The 16,693-nt window shown below is 42.5% G+C and overlaps 1 long non-coding RNA gene across 1 annotated transcript; it reads right to left on the minus strand.

The window, feature by feature from the left end:
* Positions 1-2,405: 2,405 nt before the first annotated feature.
* On the minus strand, positions 2,406-6,536 carry LOC118558265. Its single transcript, XR_004928269.1, has 3 exons — positions 5,892-6,536; positions 4,007-4,144; positions 2,406-3,420 (listed from the first exon to the last, which is right to left on the minus strand). It is a non-coding gene; the product is annotated as an uncharacterized LOC118558265 (long non-coding RNA).
* Positions 6,537-16,693: the final 10,157 nt, after the last annotated feature.

Raw genomic sequence — 16,693 nt, forward strand, 5'->3', positions numbered from 1 at the left:
CCATCAAGCCATGAGGAAAAATCAGACTGAGTTGTAAGCAAAGAAGTTTGTTCCTTTTACAGGCACCAAGGAACTGCCCCCCTCAGCAGGGTGCCGTTACTATATAACGGCTTACTTCCCACAGACAATTGCTCTCATTTTCCCGTTGCTTCATGGGAGCAACATCGGGGAGAACGCCTTCCCCCTCTCTTTGCCAGTGGACACTCGAGGAGAGAGTCCACGCTGGCGGGCCGCATGGAACTCAAAGACTCACAAGCATCTGCAGGGCAGAGTAAAGTCTGCTTTCTGTGAAACTGACATAATCAAATCAGTGGTGGTCTGTCTAAGTTGTGCAGGAGAAAGCTGATTCGACTGGTCTCCCTTGTGGCGGCCAGGCCTAGCTGAGAGGAGGAGCTGATGTGAAATTGCCCGCTGCCGCCGACTCACAGGTACATACAGGAGCAGTTACGTCAGCCAAGCTGAGAGAAGCTTTTCCATGCCCCACCCCTCCATGCTGCGGTCCCCGATTTCCCCTGCTGCAGCCCTGCAAAGCTAGGTTTTCTATGGCCTAGGACCCGGAGATGCCCTCTAACAGCTACGTTTACGTAGGCACATGGCTGCATGCCGCTCATCAGACCACTAGCTTTCCCTTGGAGTAATTCAACTGCTTCCATCTGGATGCCCAAAGTGACCCAAACTGACACAGAGGCACCGACAGGTTTGGCAGAGAAATAAAGTTAAATGGTTTATTTGGAATGGTTTACTTTAATGTGCTTTCACAGTAGTTTAAAACACATGGAGCTTACAGGATAGCTCCCTCTAGTTTCTTTAAAACCATGCTATGCTGGTCAAGATCAAATGTATTTTTACGGTTACAACAAATTTTAATTCCATAAGGGTGTTATACATTGATGGGATAATGATGTTTGTATTTTCCAGTCCTCTCATTACGACTAAAATAGAGTTTAAAGCTTTTTAAAATTAGCGCCGAATGTCCGTTAGCATAAATTCTATTAGCTTCCCGGATAACATACAGCCTGACTACAGTTTGTTTGAAACAAGGTTTATGTAATTTCGCTCCACCATCGTTCAATACTGCTATGATTATTATTACAGCGTTATTACCGCATTAATACAGAACATTTATGTCGATTTGATGGTGTTTTGTATAACTGTAGGATTAACTTATTTAGCGACCAGTCGCTACAGCAACTCCTAGCTTCCCGGAGGAATAATCGCATTAATCAAATCAAGTGTCCTAAGTTACTGAGCAAATGATTCTTTAAAATGTAATTTTGTCGAATAATGTTTGTTTAACTCAGGATTTGTATTTTATTTATTTTAATACATTCTTTGTGTGTGCAGAGTTTGCTGTTAAAAAACGCCAGTGCTTGAATCATTTCTTTCAACTATTGTCCCAATATCAGCCCTTGGGCTGATATTCACCGGGCAATACCTAACAGACAGAAAGTTATTTATTAAACATTAAATAACTGTAAACAGTGTGTAATAGTACAACAGCCTTCAGTCTTGGTGATTGTGGCCAGTGCTTTCCTGCAAGGTATTCTCTTCCACAATAGGATTGAAACTATACTGGTGAAGAATGAAGAGGTAAAGGTTAATGTAATACCATGCAGAGTATTTTTTTTCTTTGTGTATTTGCAAGTGAAAAAAGATCAAATTATCCTAAGCAGGCACCATTAAAAATAAATTCCATGACCCTAGCTTACATATTGCTTTTCATCTATACTGGCTGCTGGGTGTCTTCACTTTCTTGCTCTTCAGGTTCCTCAAAAACTGCTATGTCTCCATCTGAGCTTTCACATTCTTGTTCTACTATCTGGCCTCCCTTCTCATCATCTCCTGACAGTTCTTTTCTGACTCCCCTTCCACAATTCTCAGTAAAATCAGTTTTGCCTCACTCAGCCTTCTGCTTCCCGAAGCATAAAAGTGATTCCAATAGTAATTAGCAAGTCCTCCTGTCCCCTACAAAGAACACTGGATATAACTTGTTTTGACAGGTTTGACATTCTTATACATTTCTTAAATTTTAGAAATCTAGACTTTCATATTGAAGAGAAAATGTAATTTTTAGAAACTGAGATGAGTTTTCTTTTTTTTGTTCGAAATTGAAGACTTACCTATGGAAGCGTTTTACTGTCAGACGTGATGAATACATTTAGGAGCAGTATCTTCTTACGAGATAGTTTTCTCGTTATAACAAGATGATCTTTTCCTGGTTTTCATCCACTTTGACACTTAACGGGCACAATCCAAGCTGTCATTTTGACTACTGCTTATAAACCTCAATTAATTCTCCTTGTAAGTTTATAACCTACTAAATTTAATCAGCCAAACAATGTTTTATGAAACAAAATGACTCCAAACGAGGGTAGTTTTTATTTACCAACAAAGTTTAATTATGTATTAAGCTTTTACATGTACCAATCATCATCATTAAACCAACAAAGAAAACAAGTACATTTTGCCCAGCAATGCAAACAATAAATCAAGGAAATATATAATATTACACATCAACATCTATAATAGCAGACACCTTTATCACAAAAATTAAATCTAAACACCAATATTCACATTACTAAATAATGTTTAATAAATTACAATCAACAAGTTTGAAATTAATAACAGAGGACACAAACTGGATGTTAAAAGGCAGTAGGCTAAAGGCTGATTTAAAAACAAGAATCAATTTAACAGTTGATATTGAGGCTAATAAAACTCCTAACTAGCAAATATCCCCTCTTCACCAGGCAGAACTCCCACACATAGCTTTTGTGCATCTGCTGTATGTGTCTGAGGTCTTAGTGCAGCTTCTCTGCACCTGACCTTGCCTCAGTTTTTGAGCTTGCTGCACACTTGAGTCCTGATGGCTTAGATGAACCCCTTGTTCTACCTGCCTTGATGGCTGTCATCCCAAACTCAGCTTGAGGCTCCTCTCCCAACTTCTGCAAACGTGCCAGTGCACTTCTGGAAGACAACATGGGCATTTACTACTGCAAGGTAAAGTATGTTATAAACCCAGCAGAGGACCATCTCTGTGTACCACTACCCTTTCTCTTACCATTTGATTAACGATGTCTACACATGTTGTCATAAAAGGCTGCAGCACAGACTGTAATGTTTACACCCGAAGGAAAAGTGCCGAGAACACAAATATTTTAGCAGGACTTTCATTGATAAGTTCTAAGCATTGCACCTCCACATTTCAGCATGCTTGTGAAGAACAACTCTGCTTTCTGTTTTGCAGGGGGCGGTCACTTGCTCTCTGTTTTGCGGATAATGTCATTTGTGGTCTCCCTGGAGGTTCAGCAGGCTGAACAACTGTTCATAAAGTCCCATCCTTTCCTGTTTCCACCACCAAAGAGGACGCCAGGGTCGCTTCCCTCTTGACATCAGGTTCGGCAGGTGATTCACTAAGTCCTACATGATAATAAAATTGAAATAAATAAATGTTGTCATATGATAATTCAGCCTCTACCATAACATAAATTTTTAGCAACCTGCTTATATAGTCTACAGACCGCCTATGGTTAAACCAGCGAAAAGCTCTCTTGACTTTTCCTTTGTGATAACAGTAGGTTGCTGTCAAAAGACATCAGGCCTCTGTTTTTCCTTGGGATGTCCCACTTTCGCTGCAATCAGACTAATTTTCTGGGCTGGTTGAACACACATCCACCATTCAGTGCCTTATTTTGTCACTTGTCTGTTTTGAAATACCTAACCTATACCTATCCAATAGTAAAAAGGCACAAAGTGCCTACATCTCCGTTTCCCATTATACTTCATTCAAAGGTCCATGAAATGCGATATTATGCCATAAAACTGTATCTCATTAAGATGAGATAGTTACCTCGTTAGAACGAGAAAATTATCTAATTTTAATGAGAAAACTATCTGAATATAATGAGAAACGTTCTTGTTCTTACGAGACAACTATCTCGTTTTAACAAGATACTGCTGCTAAATTGATTTAGTGCCTCTGGCAGTTAAACACTTCCGTACTTACCTCCCACTCTGCCATAGAATGTGGATGTGGGGATTTCCTCCATTTTGAAAGGAAAGTCATTGTGGTCTGTTTGCCACACCCCAGCAAATGTGGCATCAGTATAAATTCCAGGGATGTCCCCTATACAGCACAGTGGGACTAACAGATTTAAAAGATAATGTTTGAATTAGAGGTCTGAAAAGCATGTCCCCCACAAATTACAAAAATGAATGGCTGAGTGTCAGGTTGATACAGTGGCTTGCAAAAATATCTATACCCTTTGAGCCTTTCCATATATTGTCACATTACAACCACAAACATTAATATATTTTATTGGAATAATTTCGATCTTAATTAATAATTACACTCGTTCAATCCTTCACAATTGTGTCTTTCACACAGAAATATACAACTATGAAGTAGAAAGATTGTATGAAATTGTAACTATACCAGATTTTTTTATTTTACAAATAAAAAGCTGAAAAGGGGCATTGTGCAAAAGAATTCAGCTTCCCTAAGTCAATACTTTGTGGAACAACCTTTTGCTGCAATTACAGCAAGTCTTTTAGGGTATGTCTCTACCAGCTTTAAACATCTAGTGACTGAAAGTTTTGTCCATTCTTCTTTGCAAAACAGCACAAGCTCAATCAGATTACTATGGGAGAATTATTCTGCCATAATCCAAGAGCACAACATTTCTATTTGAGAAAAGAATTTCATCTTCTTGCACTCAAAACTTGTAACGCTCACACTCAAAACATATTAAATATATTCTCTTCTCCCTCAAACTTTGTTTCTGCTCTCAGATTTAATGCTTCTTCACAGATATTTTCTCCTTTCTCTTGCCTCCTTCTCTTCGCATTTAAACCGATACGCGCTTGCGGATTTTTTTTTGCTCTCTCTCAGATTGCAGTCGATCGTCGCCTAGCAACCTTTCCAGCCAATAGAACGGCAGCCTCAGAAAGGGTGCACTTGTTTTACCCTACTGAGTGTGCATTAAATCTGAGAGCAGAAACAAAGTTTGAGGGAGAAGAGAATATATTTAAGTGTGAGCATATGTTTTGAGTGCGAGCATGTTTTGAGTGCGAGCGGTACAAGTTTTGAGTGCAAGAAGATGAAATTCTTTTCTCAAATAGAAATGTTGTGCTCTTGGATTATGGCAGAATAATTCTCCCATAGATTACTCTTTCCATTTGCAGATGATGGATTGAACAGTGCTTCACGAGATGTTTAAATCTTAGGAAATCTTTTTACAGTCTAAGCCTGGTTTAAACTTCTCCACAACTATATCCTTGATCTGTCTAGTGTGTGTTCCTTGGACTTAAATGATGCTATTTGCTCCCCAATATTCTCTTAACCAACCACTGAGGCCATCACAGAGCAGCTATATTTGTATAGATTAGATTACACACAGGTGGGCTCTAGTCAGTCATTAGCAATCATCAGGTAACTTCTGAATTGTTGCACTAGGGAAGGGGAGCGCAATACTTCTGCACACTGCATTTTAAGTTTTTTTTAGTTGTAATTTTTTTTAAACCATGTAACATTTCTTTCTACTTCAAAATTGTATACCACTTTGTGTAGGTCTTTCACATAAAATTGAAATAAAATAGATTTATGTTTATTGTTGTAATCTGACAATATGTGGAAAAAAGGGGTACGAATACTTTTGCAAGCCACTGTATATATCATTCTGGGTATATGTTTGTTTTTTGATATGATGTGATCCTTATTTATAAAATGGTAAGAAAAATGTCTTACAGGTACTGTAAAAAGAAGCAACCATGTCAGCACAATTCTACACGTTTTTTATATATATTTGCAGTGAGATTAACAAAACCAAGTTTTCAGCTTTGTAAACTTTAGGAATTGGAATCTTGTTTACAAATTAAGAACAAAATATCACCTTTTCTTTGAGTCTTTAAAGAAATTTGGAGCGCCTGGTTTCTGCAGAGTCATTCTGCAGGAGAATTCACTTCCGCTGTCCTTGATCAGGTTTTGTTCCATTTTTTTCTCTTCCACTCACAACAGAACAAAGCAGACAAAACTCACACTCACTCACTGAGAAGGCTGAAGCAGCAGGAAAGATATTTACAGAGGGAAAAAAGGAAAAGGGGGGCTTCTTTGCCTGGAGGTTAAAGGTCAGGGGCCCTTAAACCAACACTTGGCCCTCCAAAGCTCAAAGCAATTACCTCTCATGGGGAGAATAGGTTCAGTTCAACAACAGCTCCAATTAATGGTGCTGGACATGGCTGAAAGAGAGAGGCCACAGACACAATCACAGACACTTATTGAGGGGCCCCGGACCCTTCACTCACTTTCTCACCTAAATAGAGAAAGAAAGAGACAGAAAGAGAGAATACGAAGGAAGAAGAATTAAAAGTGCAAATTAACTCTTTTTTTTAAGTTTTTTGCTCTATGTTGGGGCCAGTCGTCTTTTCTGTTGGATAATGAGGCTGTCTTTACTTGGCAGATCAACCACATAATACACACATGACACACTTGTCTCACCTTTGCTTCACTGGCCACCAGTAATTGGCAGTTGCACATGCAAACGGATGTTGATGGCTGCTTGTTTTAATACAGGATTCTCCTGCTGCAGAGGATGCTATTACTTCAGTCAGGGAGCAAAATATTTACAGAATTATCAGTGGTATATCATCTGTGTTGGTTTTTGATAGTACTATATGCTCTTGTTGAAGTTTATTTAAAAAATAAATTATTTTTGTGTTAAACCTCCAGGAGGTGTTGTCAGAGTTTTAAAATCAGATTAAATATTCTACTTAATAATTACAATCAACAGGTCTGGTTAGTAAATGAAAAACTTGGACATAAATAGTAATATTTGCACTTCTATTGATGAGTAAAGAAAAACACCTATCTCTGGCTCAGGTCTCAATTGGCACTAACCAACCTTCAGCTCCACTTATTCTACCCTGTTAACCCAATTCCACCATGCTACAATGCATCAACCATGCGGTTAAGTGCATGATGCTCAAAGCATTTTCTGCTTCATGAAATGAAACTTTACAGCTCAGTTTTAAACAACCCTGTGTCCAGCCACTACTCTTTCATCATTTCAGAGCATTAAGGCAAGGCAAGGTTATTTATAAAGCATATTAAAGCACCTCACCATCTCTATCACAAATAACTTAGATTGACACTGGTCTGTAAATAAAGAAACACAAGAGAATGTTTTAAACAAAATAGGCAATTTGTTTTGTTCCAAATTGGAAATAGACTCTCAAATCTACTGTGATGGACAGTTTTCCTCTCCATCACTGCTAAATTCATGCTTTGTATGAGGGATTGCTGCAAAGTCTACAACACAATGTGAGTGACCGTCCACTGTAAAGTGCAATTATCAAACCACTGCTGAAAAAGAACAATTTAGACAAACGACTTCTGCAGAACTACAGGCTCATCTCAAACCCCCCTTTTATCAGTAAGATTATTGAAAAAGCTGTTTCAACAATTAAACACCTTCTTAACAATGACCAGCCACTTTGACCTATTCCAGTCAGGTTTCTGTGCTCACCACAGTGCAGAGGCCGTCCTTGTCAAGGTGTTTAAAGACATCCGTATAAATGCAGACTGTGGAAGAACCACAGTGCTGGTATTATTGGACCTTGGTGCAGCATTCAATACTGTTGATCACTCCATTCTGTTAGAGCACCTGGAAAATGGGTCGGCCTTTCCGGTTACAACACTTAACTGGTTTAAATCCTACTTAAATGACAGACTTTTTTGCGTCAGTAGGTAACGTTACATCACAGACCACAAAAATCCCATGTGTGGTTCCCCAAGGGTCCATCCTGGGTCCCCTCCTATTCAATATCTACATGCTCCCTTTAGATCAGTTATCATAACTATGCCGACGACACACAGGTCTACATCGCCATGTCACCAGGGGATTATGAACCCACTCAAGCACTGAGTAAATGCTTACAAGAAATCAATGCATGCATGTGCCAATTTTTTTTACAATTGAATGAAGACAAAACTGAAGTAATTATTTTTGGACCAATAAAGGAGCAGACAAGTGTTCCTGAAAGTGGGCTTGTTCCACTTTCAGGAACAAGCCCAAAAACCCGCCACCCGCAACTCACAGAATTTACAAGCGACTTTAGAAAAAAAAGAAGCCCAAAGTCACTTATGATAAGCGGACTAAGCAACAGTGGTCCTCTGCTGGGCCTTCTTGAGGATGGTGAGAGTGTTGGGTACCCACTTTAGGTCTTTCTTGGAAAATAGTGGATCACGAAAATCTTAGAGGAGCAATGAACAAAATGTAATTATTTTAGATAGAAAGAACTAAAAATAGTTTTGTGAAGAACTAAAGGTATGTTTTAGATGGAATATGGCATGGTGTCGCACACCATCTCTCTGTGTTGTTCTCCAGTCTCTTGTTTACTTGCATGTGCAGCCAGCCGCACATACAAGTAAGCACATGTGAACAGCTGCCACTCAGAGCTTGGCCTCTCCCTCCCCATAAAATGCCACTGCCACGTTCACCTGAAGATGATCAGGACTCATTAATACCCAAAACACAATGGTCTTTGGCAAAGAAGTTGTTCCATAAGTAAAGTGACAAAATCACATTTCCAAGGTGAAGAGAACTTCAAGAGCAAGAGCAACTCCAGTTTGACTCGGAGCTAGGGCTGGACAATATAGAAAAAAACCTTATCGATAAAAAAACATGCATATTGATCGATATTGATAATTATTGAAAATATTTAAAACCATATTTTATGTGCAGCTCTGCCTGGATATTTTATGATATTGCTAAATGATTTAATTGTAAAAGAACACAAACACAGAATTCCAATCTGTTAAATCTTTATTTAACCAACTTTTTTAACCATAACTTAAGAGACCTGAGTTATGTTATTAAATACTGACAAAGAATAAGCTAAAGTGACCAGAAAAGTGACCAAAATAAATATACCAAATAAATAAATAAAACAGCATATTTAGGTGGGAATAGTACACTAGTTATTCCTCAGGTTTCATAATTGAGAGGCTGATGCAGGGCTGAGGTTCGAGGTTGTGGCATGTAAGGACACAGATTGCAGCTCATTTTGCACTGATTCTCTGCACTAGTTGCACAATTTAGGGAGCGCTGTTAGAGAAGAACTTGCGTCCCGGAACTTTATATCGCGGATCATGAGTGGCGAGTAATTGTTTGCAGCCAGGTTTTTCAGCTGCAGACAACAGCAGCATATCCCCTCACTATGAAGCATGTTACTGAATATGTGATGTCCTATGCCGCTTGGACGCTTTGTCAGTTTATCACAAAGAAGGAAGCCCAGTTTAGCTGCTGTACCTGCTTTGTTTTGGAAGAAGTTCCAGAAGATTCCTACGAAGATGACGCGGAGTCGCGCGTGGCTGCACAGCTCCACGCTGCTGCGGGAGTGAGCGGCTTACGTGATGAAACAAGTTGGTTGCGTTACCAGACTTTGTTTTTACTGGTTCCTTGCAAGTTTTACAAATCACTGTGGTTTATTTCTGTCAGACTGGCGAACTAGTAAAACCCCGTTTTGGGACCGTTTCCTCTGCCGCTCCTCGCTGCGACATATTCACGTGCTCTGTGTTGTGGTTTGAGAGGGCGGCGTTTGTGACGGCGTGCCTGGGTCCGCGATTACGTTTGGTTGAGAGGAAGTAGTGACTGTAGCATCAACTAATATGATAGGCTGAAAGGAAGGAAGGTAAACTGTTTCTTTATCGAAGTTTTATCGACCCTATTTTTTCCTATTGCGCCACACGTCTATCGATCGATATATATTGTTATTGAATTATCGTCCAGCCCTACTCGGAGCTAGCTCGTTTTACTCCGCACAAATTTGCACATTTGCACATTGTATCGTATCCTGCAAAATTGATGCTGCACCTTAACCGGAAACGTACTGCAAAACTGTGTACAATGCAACTGTCTACCTTTAAATCACTGCTGCACCCTACTGCATATTTGTCTACATTTGGTTTACATTGTTTACATTTCAACTGCCTACTGTTCACTGCTGCACTTTATCCGGAAGTAAATTGAAATTTATCCTGTAAGTGACTGCGATTGATCACTGCACTTTATCCTGTACTGTAATTCACTGCAAGGTATCCTGTAGAGTTACTGCAATATTTCTGAGCTGTGTGAAAACGAAATTTCGTTCTGTATGCACTCTGTGTATACAAAATGACAATAAAGAAAGTCTAAGTCTAAGTCTAAGTAACAACATGAAGTCAAATGGTTTTTTCTTGTTGATCCTACAGTCTTGTTAGAATTTGTTGCTATGTTAATTTGATTCAACATAATGCTACAATTGTGGCATGTGGGTTAATTGTTGGCGTTTGACCAGCAATGGGCCAGATATTGTTATGTGATGCGAGTAGCCGGTAGTCACCATTAGCATTTTTTAATGCAGCCCAACGGCTTGTGAGCTGCCCACCGTAATCCTCGCTTACATTCAGGGCATTTCTTTTGACAAAAAAGGTAAAACTGAAAAGGATAACTGGTCTGACAGCAGAGTGTGGTGATGGGGGGCAGTGTGTGTGTGTGTGTGTGTGTGTGTGTGGGGGGGGGGGGGGGCTTTCTGAAGTTCACAATTATCTACACAGTTTTGAGAGTGTAAAGCTCCAGGTTGTTCTGTTCTGGCTGCACCAGAGAGCCAGCTGATTAACCTTCTGTCTGTAGCCCAACTCATAACTGTTTTGGATGAGGCCAATAACCGTCATCAGCAAACCTCAGGAGCTTGAGAGATGGGTCACTTGAGAGGCAGTCACTGATGTACAGGGTTGAAGAGCAGTGGGGAGTGATCATGGGGGTGGGGGGGGGGGGTGTGCTAATAGACCAGTTCATTGTTATTATTTTGATACAGGTTTTTCCGCGCCGGACTGGTAGGCAAAAGGCGAACACAATGGCGGGCGTAAACAAAGAAAACGACGAGTTCCTGAAATATTTTTGTTCTTTAGATAATGTATCACAAGATCGTTATGAGAGTAAGTTGATGGTTGATGGTATCAGATTGCAGGTCTATTGCCTCTCCCTGGGCTGCCACCTTACAGTGGTGGAGGGGTTTGAGTGTCCCAATGATCCTAGGAGCTGTGCTGTCAGGGGCTTTAAGCTCCTAGTAGGGTCACCCAAGGCAGACAGGTCCTAGGTGAGGGACCAGACAAAGTGCAGCCCAAAAAGCCCCTTATGATGAATACAATTATTGGACGTCGTGTTCCCTTGCCTGGACGCGGGTCATCGGGGCCCCACTCTGGAGCCAGGCCTGGAGGTGGGGCATGTTGGCGAGCATCTGGTGGCCGGGCTTTTGCCCATGGAGCCCGGCCGGGCTCAGCCCGAAGAGGCGACATGGGTCCCCCTTCCGATGGGCTCACCACCTGTCAGAGGGGCCAAAGGGGTCGGGTGCATTGTGCAACGGGTAGCAGTAGAGGGCGGGGACCTTGGCGTTCCGATCCTCGGCTGCAGAAGCTGGCTCTTGGGAAGTTGAATGTCACCTCTCTGGTGGGGAAGGAGCGTGAGCTTGTGCACGAGGTTGAGAGGTTCCGACTAGAGATAGTCGGACTCACCTCGACGCACCGCTCTGGCTCTGGAACCAGACTCCTTGAGAGGGGCTGGACATTCTTCCACTCTGGAGTTGCCCCTGGTGAGAGGCGCCGAGCTGGGGTGGGCATACTTGTTGCCCCTCATCTCGGTGCCTGCAGGTTGGGGTTTTCCCCGGTGAACGAGAGGGTGGCATCCCTCCGCATTCGTGTGGGGGGACGGGTTCTGACTGTTGTTTGCGCTTATGCACCAAACAGCAGTTCAGATTACCCACCCTTTTTTGGAGTCCTTGGAAGGGGTACTGGAGAGTGCCCCTCCTGGGGACTCCCTCGTTCTGCTGGGGGACTTCAACGCTCACATGGGCAATGAGAGTGGGACCTGGAGGGGCGTGGTTGGGAGGAATGGCCCACTTGATCTAAACTCAAGTGGTGTTTTGTTGTTGGACTTCTGTGCTTGTCATGGATTGTCCATCACAAACACCATGTTCAAGCATAAGGGTGTCCATATGTGCTCTTGGCACCAGGACACCCTAGGTCGCAGTTCAATGATCGACTTTGTTGTCATTTCATCTGATCTGCGGCCGCATGTCTTGGACACTCGGGGGAAGAGAGGGGCGGAGCTCTCCACCGACCACTACCTGGTGGTGAGTTGGCTCCGATGCTGGGGGAGGAAGTCGGTCCGACCGGGCAGGCCCAAACGTACTGTGAGGGTTTGCTGGGAACGTCTGGCAGAGTCCCCCACTAGACGGAGCTTTAACTCCCACCTCCGGGAGAACTTTAAACACGTCCTGAGGGAGGCGGGGGACATTGAGTCTGAATGGACCATGTTCCGCGCCTCTATTGTTGAGGCGGCTAGTCGGAGCTGTGGCCTCAAGGTTGTCAGTGCATGTCGCGGCGGCAACCCTCAAACCCGCTGGTGGACACCAGCAGTGAGGGAAGCCGTCAAGCTGAAGAAGGAGTCCTAACGGGCTTTTTTGGCCTGTGGGACTCCGGAAGCAGCTGATGTGTACCGGTAGTTGAAGCGGCAGGTGGCTCGGCTGGTCGCCGAGGCAAAAGCGTTCGGAAAGGCCATTCTGGTCCACTATCCAGCGTCTCAGAAGGGGGAAGCAGTGCAGTACCAACACAGTTAACAGTGGGGGTGGTGTGCTGCTGACCTCGACTCGGGACGTCGTGTTTCGGTGGGCGGAATACTTCGAACACCTCCTTAATCCCACCAACACGTCTTTCATTGCGGAAGCAGGGCCTGAGGACTCTGGGTTGGGTTCTCCCATCTCTGGTGCTGAGGTTGCCGAGGTTGTTAAAAAGCTCCTCGGTGGCAGAGCCCCGGGGATGGATGAGATTTGCCCTGAGTACCTTAAGGCTCTGGACGTTGTGGGGCTGTGTTGGTTAACGCGGCTCTGCAGCATTGGGTGGACATCGGGGGCAGTTCCCCTGGATTGGCAGACTGGGGTGGTGGTCCCCCTATTTAAAAAGGGGGACCGGAGGGTGTGTTCCAACTACAGAGGTATCACACTCTTAAGCCTCCCTGGTAAGAGACCATGGTCTTGAACCGGAAAAGGGTAGAGTGCCTTCTCCGGGTTGGGGAGGATGTGCTGCCCCTAGTGGAGGAGTCCAAGTATCTTGGGGTCTTGTTCACGAATGAGGGGAAGATGGAGCGGGAGATCGACAGGCGGATTGGTGCAGCGTCTGCTGTGAAGCGGGCGCTGTCCGGTCCGTTGTGGTGAAGAGAGAGCTGAGCCAAAAGGCGAAGCTCTCGATTTACCGGTCGATCTACGTTCCTACCCTCATCTATGGTCACGAGCTTTGGGTCGTGACTGAAAGTACGAGATCCCGGATACAAGCAGCTAAAATGAGTTTTCTCCGTAGTGTGTCTGGGCTCTCCCTTAAAGATAGGGTGAGGAGCTCAGTCATCCGGGGAGGACTCAGAGTAGAGCTGCTGCTCCTCCACGTTGAGAGGAGCCAGTTCAGGTGGCTCGGGCATCTGGTCAGGATGCCTCCTGGAATTCTCCCTGGTGAGGTGTTCCGGGCACGTCCCACTGGAAGGAGGCCCAGGGGAAGACCCAGGACACGCTGGAGGGACTATGTCTCCCGGCTGGTCTGGGAACGCCTTGGGATTCCTCCTGAGAAGCTGGCCCAAGTGGCCGGGGAGAGGGACACAGACAGTGCCTCAGCAGAGAGGAAGACCCGCCACCGGTAGGTTAAAAAAACATTGTTCACAAAGGATTATTTTGGTGTTTTTGTCTTATTAATCCTTTTCACAGACTCATGCCAGAGGGTTTGCATACACTGTACATGTACGTATATTATTACGAAACGTTTACGTCTTGAGTTAAGTATATATCCTAATTTTTGACTTATATAATTATTTAAGTAGAACAATGATCAGTGCAAAATTAAGTTGTATTTACCGGAGATGAAGTGTAGACTGCAAATTCTGTTGTGGTATGATGGCTCCCACAGTCGATTGGGATTGTCTGCCTGCATCCTTTTCATTGAAATTATCTATCGTCTTTCTTCGTTCTTCGGTAAACGAAAGAAACGTACATTCGACGATTTGGAATGCCTCTGTGTGCAACCAGGAGCACTACAAGTCGTAGGCATTGTTTAGATTCCAAAATAAACAAACTAAAAGCACGCTCTAATTCACCCGTTTTGTCATGGTAGTCAACGAGAACAGTACTGTTTTTGCCTACTAGTGGGACCCGGATGTAGCGCGGATGTAGCTCGTGACGTCAAACATTAACTGGTCTATAGTCTGGGTGCTGGATTTGAAGTACCCCAGCCTAATCTGCTGACTCCTGTTAGTCAGGACGTTTGTGATCCACTGACAGGTGGAGGCTGGCACAGTGAGCTGGGTGAGTTTTTGGTGCTGAGCATGTACGGTATGATAGTGTTAAAAGGCGAGCTGAAGTCCACAAACAGGAGCTTTCCATATGTCCCTGAATCGTTGAGGTGTTGGTGGCTGTAGTGTACTCCACGTTGACTGCATCATCCACTGACATGTTAGCCCATGTAGGCAAACTATGCTATTCAGGTGGGCCAACACCAGTCTTTCAAAGTACTTCATCACTACAGATGTAGGGGTGATAGATCTGTAGTCATTTAGTCCAGAGATGGAGATCTTTTTGGGGATTGAGATGATTATAGAGTGTTTGAAGCTGGGGGGAACTTCACACAGCTCCAGTGATATGTTGTAAATGTGTGAAAATGGCCTGTGATGAAAGCAAGAGCTGCTGAGAAAACGGTTGAACCAATATAAACACGGCAGTGCAGGAGGATATGCCTGCTGATGTCATGTCTGTGTTTATCACAATCCACACTTTCTTCTTTGAAAGAAGAACATAAAGAAGTGCCTTGACCAGCGTAACTTTTTGTGGTTTATCGTGGCGCCTGCTACTTACATTTTAATTTTCTTGGCTAAAACCAACGTATGGTAGGCGGGCACTAGATGTTGTTTTGACCAATCAGTTCGGAAAACTCTGCTGAAAATCCCTCCTTTCCCGAATGGTTTTGATGGGAGCAGACCCTACATGAAAATATGCAGAACATAGAGTGCTACACATTATCAATCTGGCTTGACAGGTATAAATATGTATTATGTGAAAATTTGGGCAACATTAAAAACATACTTTCAGATTTATCAGCTCTTCAACCTCCCCTCACAGTTTTTTTTATTTTTAATATTTGGCCATGTTTAAAATAGGGTTCAGACATATTTAGTCGGAAATGAAGGAATTAGAAATAAGGGGTTTAAACTGTGAGCCATGAGTCAGAGAGGCACCTCTGAAGAGCAAATAAGTGAGGGAGGAAGGTCAGATTGAAGCTAATGTATGGTCCTCTAATGAGCTGACAAATTGACTGCTAACAGAGAAAAAGAGTATGGTCAAAACACACAGAGATGCTGTGTCCCTGGTGTGTGATCCGTTGTGTGTGCTGGGTAAATTGGAGAAGGTTTGGTACTAAACACATGAGCTGATAGATCAAACAGAGCTGAAGTTTGACTCTAAACACTCGAGGCTCACTGGGATCAACAGCAGGTCAACTGCTCTCCAAACTATACACTGCCAACAATTAGAACCATATTTAAAAAAGAGTGATTACAGGCAGACAGACAACTGGGTCTCATTAATATTTGGTGATAAGAGTCTATCACTAAATATTCAGAACAATCTGTTTCCTGGAAGGAAGGCGGAGCACTTGCAACTGTGTGAAGAATTTAAAAAGAAAGCTTTATTAACTTTACCACAGTATAAACATATATAAAGACAAAGGTGTTCACACACAATAAATGCTGTCACATCTACTGCTGTTAAAAGCACAGGTTTCACTGTATTATATTGAGATTTTATGTGACAGACTAGCTCAAAGCAATGTATAATTGTGAAGGGAAAAGAAAATAATGTCATTTTCATTTTTGTTTTCCAAATGAGAATCTCAAACTTGTTTATTTATATTGAGTCATCCTAAGTCAATACTTTGTACTGGTTTGCACTTTATACTTTGAATGATCTTAATAAAAGCTGAAACTTGTTGATGTAATACATTTTTGGAATATGAACAACTTAAATCTATAATTAGAAAAAAATTTAAGCATATAAAAGGTGGTTTACGAATTTCAAGTAATATATTAGAGTTCCTAGATTTAACCCCCCCCCCCCCCAAACTACTGTCTAAATCATACAGGACACTGACTAAAATAGATGATTCAGTATCTCTACCTATTATGAAATGGGAAGAGGATTTATCAGTTAGCTTTGAACAAAACTTCTGGGCTCAGATATGTCTAAGAACTTTCAAATTGACTAGAAACACCAACTTACAACTGTCCAAAATCCTTCACAGAGTACACTACACAGGACAAAGATTATTCAAGATGGGTTTGGCACAATCTAATATCTGTCCACACTGCATAGGCAATCATCCTGATAATTATATTCATGCGTTATGGTTATGCACACCAGTCCACAGATTCCGGACACAGATATGTAAGGACTTATCAGTGCTTGAGTTGTAAAATTTCACCTTCCCCATCAGTTTGCTTGCTTGGTAATTTTGAGGAAAGCCCTCTGGGGAATAAAATAGTTTACATGGTTTTCACTGCACTATGTATCGCAAAGAAAACTATCCTCATGAATTGGAAAAGTAAAGAAAATCTCAGTATCAATCAGT

Source organism: Fundulus heteroclitus, unplaced genomic scaffold (assembly GCF_011125445.2).
Source record: "Fundulus heteroclitus isolate FHET01 unplaced genomic scaffold, MU-UCD_Fhet_4.1 scaffold_116, whole genome shotgun sequence".
NCBI lineage: Eukaryota > Metazoa > Chordata > Actinopteri > Cyprinodontiformes > Fundulidae > Fundulus > Fundulus heteroclitus.